This window comes from Dasypus novemcinctus, chromosome 25, assembly GCF_030445035.2.
Source record: "Dasypus novemcinctus isolate mDasNov1 chromosome 25, mDasNov1.1.hap2, whole genome shotgun sequence".
Classification (NCBI taxonomy): domain Eukaryota; kingdom Metazoa; phylum Chordata; class Mammalia; order Cingulata; family Dasypodidae; genus Dasypus; species Dasypus novemcinctus.
In genome coordinates, this window is record NC_080697.1 from 46,709,561 (window position 1) to 46,720,134 (window position 10,574).

A 10,574-nucleotide genomic window follows, 5' to 3' on the forward strand; every position below is an offset into this window, starting at 1 on the left:
GAGAATTTAATATAGGGTTTTGATTAACCAGTTATTAGAGGAAAAAGCAAGCAAATAGCACTGACCTAACACAAAGATGATAAAATCAGGAAGCAACTCCTACTCTTAGATCTGGGAGAACAAAGGATGGTGGTTGGGGTTATCAGTTTCTAGATGCTTATCGAAAACGCCTATGTACTTGGGACTCAGAACTCTGGGATAGGACACTCCCTGGCTCGTACCACTACCTCTGAGGGGGAGCAATAGAGATAGTCTGGGAGTACAAAATGAGAGAGAAAGAGGGAAAGAGGTGGGAAGGGAGAGAAAGAAAGAAAAAAGAGATTTGAAGAAAAGAGAGATGGAAGGAAGGAAGGAAGGAAAGAAGGAAATATTGTTGCTGAAGTTTTCTGCTGATTTTTCTATTTGACATGAAAATATTAAGAAGTAACACAGAGAATCCTCTGACTTTCAGGCATAATCTTTCTTGCCCCTAATGTGTAGCACCAACCCAATTTCCTCTTGCAATTAAAATCAATGACTTTAGTAGTATACTAACTTCCTTCCTTGTCTGTTGATTTATGAGTAAGGAGAGGGAAAAATAGCCATTTGGCTGTCTCGTCTCCCAATTCAGTAAAACCAGTTTTTGTTATTATATTTCCTTCCCTTGAGATTTAGAATCTCCAAATTGTGGGAGCAAAAGTTGTGGGGAAGGAAACAAATATTCTGCACATCAGTCTTTAGGTGGAATTGTGAGAGAAATTACTACTCCTTTCATATCTCAATTCCAGATCTATGTATTTTGGCTATCAGAGGAAAATGTACTAGATGCTGGTTCTTGACTTAAAGCACTAACTTCATCCTCCTAGATAAACCCCACCACTTCAGCATACTTTCTTCCACTTGGCACCATGATAGAATTGTCCTTCCACTATTTTCTCAGGAAGCACCTTCTGAATAGTGGAGTATGTGGCAAGACCAGCAAATTCTATGTGCATAAGGCTATCACCTCACTTATTCTATGAAATTTTTTGTTCAGAAGCATTGTTGTGAGGAGTACTGTGACAATAAATAAGCTGTTCTGTGAGTTTATAGATAGTATATGGAAACATCAGGAGCAAGGAAGACAAATCCATACTCAAAATATGTAACTGATCCAGTCAGAAAAATCTGCTATCCACTCCACAATGGAAGGGTCCAATGTAATTAACTTGACAAGACGTGGTCATCTGGTTCCCCATGGAAAGGTGTTATATTGGTGTCTCAACAGTGGTCTCCACTTAGTACGTTAAGCACTCTGCAAGGCATCAGTGAAATCAGTATTGCTGAGTGGAAGGTCATGCAGAGCCTCAGTCTTTGCTGTAATGGCCACTTTGTACGTGTTCCTGTTAGGCAAGAAGCACTGAGATGGTGGGAAAGAGGTGGCCTGAAACCCATGGACTATGTCATCCACCTTTTTATTTATTGCCTCCTTGGTAGTGAATGCCTTTGACGAGCACTCACATGGGACACAAATATTTTCACATGCTGTCCCCATTATGTCTTCTCTAGAATCCCTGTTCACCAGTCTTCCAAGCCCATTCTTTCCAAATCCCCAACCATCCAGCCAAATCATTAACTTCAGCCCATGAATCAATGTGGAACCAAACTTTGGACTATCTGTCCAGACAAAACAGTAAATCAAAGCTATAGTCAAAGCTCTATCCATTAGGTTAATTTCCCATTAGGTTGATTTTAGTAATACTCTTGATTTAGTTTAATGCTGCAACAGTCCACTTTCAGTTCCTTCCAGTGTTTACTATAGATCATTGGAAAGCCTGCACTGAGGTGCTCCGCCTAACTGTCCTGCCCACCAATCCCCTGTTCCTCACATTACACTACCCTTCATCAGAACACTAATCCAATGGTACTAGACTTCACTTAGCTATTAGGAATTATGCAGATATATGAAAGTATGAGTTGATCAAAGCATCCACATGTTCTAAAACAGTAGCAATCTATTTTTTTCATGAGTCACATTAAGAAATCCATTTTATAATATATTTAGACACAATCACCTATAACTCAAGAAAATTTATACTGATTATGTGTGATTCTCACTTTATTATTTCTATTTTATTCAGCTGTAATTCAGTCTAGTCTATTTCATTTTATAAAATACTTGTTGCAACTCAAATTTATTTCATGTCTTATTAATGGGTCGCAACCTGTATTTTGAAAGCATTATTCTATACATTGCTGTACAATTAGAAAAATTATGTGCACTATATTTGCAATCTTTTAATCTAGTAAATGCATTAAGAAATTAAGGAATAAATTAATTTCAATAATATATTTTATTTAACTTAATATCTCCAAGCACTAATGACACATTTTGTTTTGTTTTATTTCTTAGGAGGTTTTGGGGATTGAACCCAGGACCTCATACATGGGAAGCAGGTTTTCAACCACTGAGCTACATCCACTCCCCAATAAGAGTTGTTGTATTTTTTATTGTTGTTTGTTTGTTTTGTTTTTAGGATGTATGAGGGACCTCATATATTGGAAGCAGGCGCTCAACTACTTGAGCTACACCTACTTCAAGATATTTTTTTTAAGATTTCTCCACCCCTTCCTGGTTCCCCCTGTTGTCTGCTCTCGGTGTCCATTCGCTGTGTGTAATTCTATGTCTGCTTGTATTCTCATTAGGTGGCTCCGGGAACCCATCCTGAGACCTGCTGGGCTAGGAGAGAGGAGATTATTCTCTTGCGCCACCTACCTCCCTGTTCTGCTACGTCTTTTTACTTTCTCTCCTCTGTGTCTCTTGTTGCGTCATCTTGCTGTGCCAGCTCTCTGTGTTGGCTGGCACTCCTACATGGAATGGTTTTCCTGCATAGGGCAGCACTCCCGCGTGGGGCGGCATTCCCACATGGGCCAGCTTGCTGTGTGGGCCAGCTTGCCCTCGCCAGGAGGCCCTGGCCATCGAACCCTGGACCTCCTATATGGTAGATGGGAGCGCAATTGGTTGAAGCACATCCATTTCCCTTCTAAGACATTTTATGATTCTTCCCCCCTCCCTTTCAATATTCGTGGTGTGTATTATACTTAAAACACATTTCAGTTTGGACCAGCCACATTTCAAGTGCTCAGTAGCCACATGTGACGAGCAGCTATTGTATTTGGTAGCATGATTACAGAGGAGCTCATTCTTTAAAAAGAAGACAAGTTGAATTAAAAGGTACTTTGACTGCATAATTTTAAGCAGTGGTCCATGAAGGTAAAAACAAAAAAAAATCATTGACATCTACTTGGTTCTGACACTGTGTCATCCATTAAAGAGACAGCACAGGTAGAGTCTGGGCACATAATAACTGCTCAATAAATTTCAGAAATGATTAATGATAAAGAGTAAAAGGATTTACAGAATATCAATTCAGTTGAGAAAGTTAAATAAAGGTTCTCCAAACTCTTTATAATTTCAAGCATCTGAGCATATCACTGGACAATGATGGCACGGAAGAGATGAAATTTAACTATTTGGATCTGTGGGCATAATGGTGCTATGTGAAACAAAACAAAACACCTCTGAATATGCATATTGCCTGTAATAAAGCGAAGCAAATTACAAACATTTCACTGAAAATGCAGGGTATGTAGTTTCTGAAGTGATTTGATATGTAAAAGACAATAAATAAAAATATACTATCTCTAATATTACAAATTCAAAGGGTATAATGTGCCACTGATATTTAAATTCTAATCAAGAAATGCTGCCATGGAAACTAAGCCTGGCATTTGGGAAAGATGACTTATCAATCATCTGTCAGAGTTGACTGCTTCCTTCCCAGCCCATACTACAGAACTAAAGGACCCTTGTCTGAGACCCAGAGTTTGGGTCAAATCCCCACTTTTGAGATCATCTTGCTTATGCAGTTATCCTCCAGTTTTATGATTCTAGCATCGAAGAGGTGGGAGAGCTCTGGATATTCCCAGAATCCTGCTTGGCTCTATGGTGGTCTTGAAATTTTTTCTCCCCTCCATCCTCTTTATTCTCCCAAAAATACAGCACTTCAGGGTAATTGTGCCTTGAGTCCACCCTTGATGAGGCACATTTCTCTGTCACAAGGATTTGTGAAGATGAATTAAATATTTTAAATTCCTAATCTTAGCCCACTTTTCTATCTTCCAAGGTAGGGGTAATCCCTCTTTTCTGATTCCCTATAACCCTCTGCCTTTACCAATTTTGTGTCAAAAGTCACCCTCTGTCATTTTCTTTAGCTCTCTGGGTAAAGACTTGCCTTGTCTGTGCTACTCCAACTTCCCTGAGGGCAGGAGTTTTCCTTTGTTTGGCTCTGAGGGCAGTATGGAGTAATGAAAGGAGCCAGGGCAACTGAGAGTCCCTAATCTCTTCCTACCAGTTATGAGAACCTGGACAACTTAATTTTAGCTTCAGTATTCTTATTTGTAAAATAAGGATAATGGAAACTAGCTCATGAAGTTCTTATGACTATTGAATGAGATAATAAATGTAAAAATGCTTGCCATACGAAAAAAGGCGTGCCATAAGAAATAAGATTTTCTTAGTTTAACTCCAAACTTAACACAGAAGTTATTACCACTCACCAAGTGCTTACTGAATTTCAGGCCTTTTAAATGCTTTAAATTGTTAATAATCCTCCTAACAACTCCATGAAATAGATATGATTAATATCCCTCTTTATGTAGGTAAGGGAATTGATGCTTAGAGATATCCTGCTCCAGTTTATTTTGCCAGCAGGTGGTAGTGCAGGTTAATGAAGCCATGTTAGTTTGATTTCAGAAGCTGTACCTTTACGCATTTTGCTATTTGCTTTGAAAAAGTCTTGCTCAATAAATGACTAATATAAAGCATAAATAACTGGTTTGGGGAGCGGATATGGCTCAAGCAGTTAAGCGCCTGCTTCCCACATGGGAGGTCCCAGGTTAGGTTCCTGGTGCCTCTTAAAAACAAACAAAAACAAACAACAAGCAAACAAATGAAAAAAAAAACAACTTAGGGGAGCCCATGTGGCTCACTGGTTGAGCACTGGATTCCCACATACAAGGTTCTGGGTTCAATCCCAGGCCCCAGTACCTCAAAAAAAAAAATTATTTTGGCTCCACACTTAGGTTAAAAAATAAAACATGTAAGACCATTAAGCAAAACTGGGTTTTAGAAACTCTAAAATAGGGCATGCTTTCCTGCAAAGGCTCAAATAAGGAAATCTTTCCTCATTGCTTCTCTCTACTTCCACTGAAACCGCAATGATGGCTGGACTAATTAATTTTGAGTGGCTCAAATAAAATTCTAATAAAGGGGCTTGAATCTACCAAAGATGAAGGTTTAAAAGCAGTATATCTGGGATATATTTTTTGATACATCACTAATATTCTGATGATTACTTTCCCTCACTAGAATCTAAACTCTAATGTATTTCTCATGTGTCTCTTTCCCACTTGCTCCTTCACCTTTGTAAGAGATATTTCAGTTGCTAGGATTTTGCTTTTTGGAAATACTGATTTTTTTTTAAATGAAACCATTCTCTTGGGTGTCATCAATAGAGCCAAAGGGGTAGATATCAAGTGTAATTAGCTCCAAAATGGCATCTTGCTGGGAGCAAGCTATAGAATTAGTCATACTCAGTTCCCATGAAGCAATTGCTTTAGCCAAATCTGTGGCAGAGAAAAGGCAAATTTATTCCCAAAGTCCCTTACAGCAGCTATGAAAATCTCTTTACTCATCTTTTCATATACTTTCCTCTGTGTTACATCTTCTGTTCTCTGATTCATGGGTGATGGTGCTGTTTCTATATGTAACGTAGAGATTTTAACCCCATAGGTAATTTCGTCATCTCAGAGACAGCAATATTTCTTTATATTTGTCAACTGAGAAATATCTAACTGAGCTGCAAGACAACGAAAGCATTTATTTGGGGTCTTAGAATTGCAATTTGGGGAGCAGAGATTCAGATAGCAGCCCAAATCGTGTCCCATCTTGGCATTCCCAGGCAAAGGTTTTTAAAGGCAAAGAAGAGTACACAAGTTGGTTGTGGTGGGTAGATAATTGGGGAACTCTAATTGTCCTTCAGGTTAGGTAGTTAATTGAGTTCTGTATCTTGTGGTTTGTTTAGGGTGTCCAGATGTTCTTAGGGTTTTGAGGAACATCAGTTGTGGTGTCTGATTGAAACCTGCATAAAAGTAACCTCCAGAATGACCTCCCAATTCTGTTTTAAATCTTTTAGCCATAGTAACCATATTTTGTTTTATTTCTTTCAATATATTATTCCTGCATAATTTATTACTGCATGAGATACATAGGACAAGCTTAATAAATGTTTTCTGAGTGCCTCAAAGTGTCTCTCTAAAATTTAAATTCCTTAGGGATAGCAGAAAGAGATGCTGGCATAGCACAGGGTTTAAGAGAGGTGGTTTTGAAGTCAGACTGATATGAGTCTAGAGATGAGTGTGGACTACTCTAAGCCTCAGTTTCCTCACCTGTAAACTAGGATTCCAATAACCCCACCTCAAACCATCATGTAAGGATTAAATAAGATGATGCATTTGTTTCAGTTAGAGATGTCTGGGGGAAATTCTCTGTTCTGGGGGATACAGTATTAAGACTGCCTTTTAAAGACAACTTTCTTTCCTTGGTCATTGGAATTTCTCTTGAATTTGTTGAAGCCTATGTGTAAGTCTTGAGCTTTAAGCAAAATATACAGCCTAATCATGATGCATTAATTTACATTTCAATGCACATGCTGCATTTGAAGTTTAATGGGCCTCATTTATGGAAGGCTTGGTGGCTTACTTGCACATAGGCATTTTATTCCCCAAGTGGCTGGCTGCTCCCAGCAGAGACTTCAGCTGATGTTAAACCAGTAGGTCCCGGGATTACCTTATGAATTCCCGCCCACGCCACTGCTGTCAAAACTGATAGGAACTGTGGAGGAATTGCTGTCTCTGCCCCAACTAAACAAGGTCGACTAGTTGCTCTGTGTCCCTAATCCGCCCTTGTCCCTGTCTACCCTGAGAGGGAACCTGTTATTTCTCCGCAGGTAAGGGTGCTGGCCCTCTCCCCTCCCCAGGAGTAGGGATCCAGGCTTTCTCCCAAACTGGGTCATGGGTGGCACTAAATCCTGATATTGTCTTATTCAGACTGCTCTACTGGGCTTGTTGGGTTGGAAGGGAAAAAATCTATCTTCCATTGTTTTTTTTTTTTTGTTCTTTGTTTTATAGAAAGTACTGGGGATTGAACCTGGGACCTCGTACTTGGGAAGCAGGCACTCAACCAACTGAGCTACACCCATTTCCCAATATTTAGTTTTAAACCTCACTAATATAGTATGAAGAGAAGTTAGAATTATTAAGAACATAAACTATATTAGCTATTATTGCTATTATGCAATAATTTTGTGTTGACAGTGGTGGTTTTTCCAATTAGTTGGAGAAAAGGATATTTTATAAGAGGTACCAGGGAGTTATTTAAATATTTTTTGGGGAAAAAAAATGTTAGACTCTTACTTCACATTTTAAACAGAACTAATTCCAGATAGTCTAAAAAGTAAATGTAACGAAAAAATAGTAGAAAATCTGAATATAAAAGCCAAATACTTATTTGATCTTGGAATGCAAGGATCTCCAGAATACTACAATTAGGGGAAAGAAATGATCTATACATCTGACTATTTAAAAATGTAAAGAAAGAAAGATGCTCAATCAAGAGAAGGTAAAACCCAAACACTCCTAAATCAGCAAATGAAAGGATTGAACATGGCTTCATCTTTACATCTTCCCATCTCAATTTTCACTGTAGCTTATTTCACACGCAAGTATTCTAGTCTTTTTTTTACATTTCCCAACTAGATTTTTTTTTCATTAATGTAATCTGGAACTCAGTGAGTCTTTTCAATCTGTACTCATGTTTCCTCAGATCAGGAAAAATTTTCCTTAGTCTGTGTCTAACAACTGCCTCTTCCTCATCGGGTCCATTTTCACTTTCTGGAGCTCTTACTGCTCACATCCTATATCTATCCTGCAGTGTTTCTTCCTTTTCTTCATGATTTTCTGTTTTAGGCTTTGAGACATTTCTCATGCTTGATCATCTGTGGTCCTGATTTGGGTCTCCACAGTGGCCAGTCTTTCCTTTCAATTAATTAATCTACTAAATTTTTTAGCTTACAATCATGTTATTAAGCTCTGGGATGTCTTACTATTTTTGTGTTTTTAAACTTAGACACTCATCTGTCCCTTCTAGTAGTTCTATTTGTGTGTACTTGGGCTTTGATTACTCAACCCAATCTCCCTTAACTAGGTAGTGACATTCCTCACTGGGTTTTAGATTTGGTTGCTATAATATTCTTTTTTAAATATACTTAAAATATTTTAAAAAACATACTTAGATTACATAATTGTTACATAAGAAATATAGAGGCTTCCCACGTGCCCTGCTCCCCCCCGCCCCCACTTTTCTCACATTAACAACATCCTTCATTAGTGTGGTACATTCATTGTAATTGATTAACACATTTTGGAGCATTGCCACTAAGCATGGATTAAAGTTTACATTGTAGTTTATACTCTCTCCCATCCAGTTCTGTAGGTTGTGGCAACATTTATAATGTCCTGTATCTGTCATTACAATGTCATTCAGGACAATTCCCAAGTCCCAAAAATGCCCCTGTGTTACACTTGTTTTTCCCTCTCCCTGCCCTCAGAACCTCCAGTGGCCACTGCCTCCACATCAATGATATAATTTTTTCCATTGCTAGAATCACACACAATAAGTCTATAGTAGAATGTGCTATAATGTTCTTAACGGAGAGAAACCTACAGAAAATGAAAAAAATAAAAAGTCTCTGCGGGCCTCTGGTTTAAGGCCAGGCTTTCAGTGCCCTTCTAAAATACTTTGAGGGAGTTTCTGTGGCCTCAGATCAGAATCCAGTGAAAGAGTCAACCCCCCTACTCTAGTTCAAGTGCCCTTGGCTCTTCGGGGATGAGGGAATCACAGTGCACATGCAGATCAGTCAATACCAAGCTTTCCTCTCCTTAAAGCATCTTCTCCCTAAATTCTTTCTGGCATCCAGCTCCCCCCAAACATCCGGGAACAACACACCAGCACCTGAGGCCTCTGCCACACCCAGAAGCCAAGGGTCTCAGCAGCCGCCGGGCTCCGGAGGCGTAGGGAGCTCGAAGGCTGGAGTGGAGAAGAGGAGAATTAAGCTCAGGTCTCCACAATACCAGAAATCTCCCAGAATCTGGAACCACATTCGATCACCATGGTCCCTTATTCTCAGAAAATGGAAGCAGACCTAAACTGGCTCCCCTTTCCTTGAAGACAAGGAGGATTCAACCTCCAACCATATATGAGATGCTAAAGAAAGGAAGAGAGAACATCAGTTCGAGTTCCATATTAAATGGCTGAGAAGAGACAAGCAGTGGGGGGCTGTCAGAAGGAGACAGGCCAGGAGGAGCCCTGGAAAGGAGAAGACAGCGAGGCTGGATGTGATTCCAGGCTGGGCTGCCTGTGCTCGTATGAGTAGGTCTTTCAGAGCCTTAGCCGGACTATCTCAAATTCATCCCCATCACCAGCATGTGGGCAGGCCAAAAAAGTTAGAATTTGCAGCCATTAAATTTCTGGATGATGGAATTATAAGTAGAGTTGACAGTACATCACTAATTATACAAGTTCATTCTGTCTATGCGTGCAAAGAATAATAATTGCTTCCTGCACATCAGGCCTTGAACTACGTTCTGACCCAGTCACTCCTGCCTTCCTGAGGTACTGCTCACATTCTCTTCTGTCTGACATTGTGTCTTAGGTATTCCAGCGGCACAGAAAAAGGACCCACATGCCACCACCCTAATAAACCAAGTTCCAAATCACATCCACCCTTTGATCTATCCTTCCCTTATTATTTACATTTATCCTTAAATACTAATTGCTATCATTTTTTTCATAGCTACCCAACTGAACATTTTCCTTGCTAGTTTTTATTGCAACGCATTGGAGCAGGCATTATGATTCATATTTTATGCATAATTAAATGCAGACTCCTGGAGTCTGCTGAGGTGGCCCTAATTAGTGACAAAACCTGGATTTGCATCATCATGTCTACCTGACTCCAAACTCTTGTTTCACCATCCACACTGCTAAATTCTTACATGTTATGTCTGTGTTTGTTTGCCTTGTTTCCTTATCAGGAATAAAAATTCTTTGAGGATACAGACCTTGCCTAATATATAACTGTTTAATTTTCCTTCTTAAACTATGTGTAACTATTTGAACATAGTGTTGGTTGAAGCAGTTGGAAAGGATGTAGCTTCTTTTCTAAATAAACTTAGAGTGCAAGATAACAATCATGATAATAACAATTAGTGAGGGAAGCGGACTTGGCCCAGTGGTTAGGGCGTCCGTCTACCACATGGGAGGTCCGCGGTTCAAACCCCGGGCCTCCTTGACCCGTGTGGAGCTGGCCCATGTGCAGTGCTGATGCACGCAAGGAGTGCCCTGCCATGCAGGGGTGTCCCACACGCAAGGAGTGTGCCCTGTAAGGAGAGCCACCCGGTGCGAAAGAAAGTGCAGCCTGCCCAAGAATGGTGCC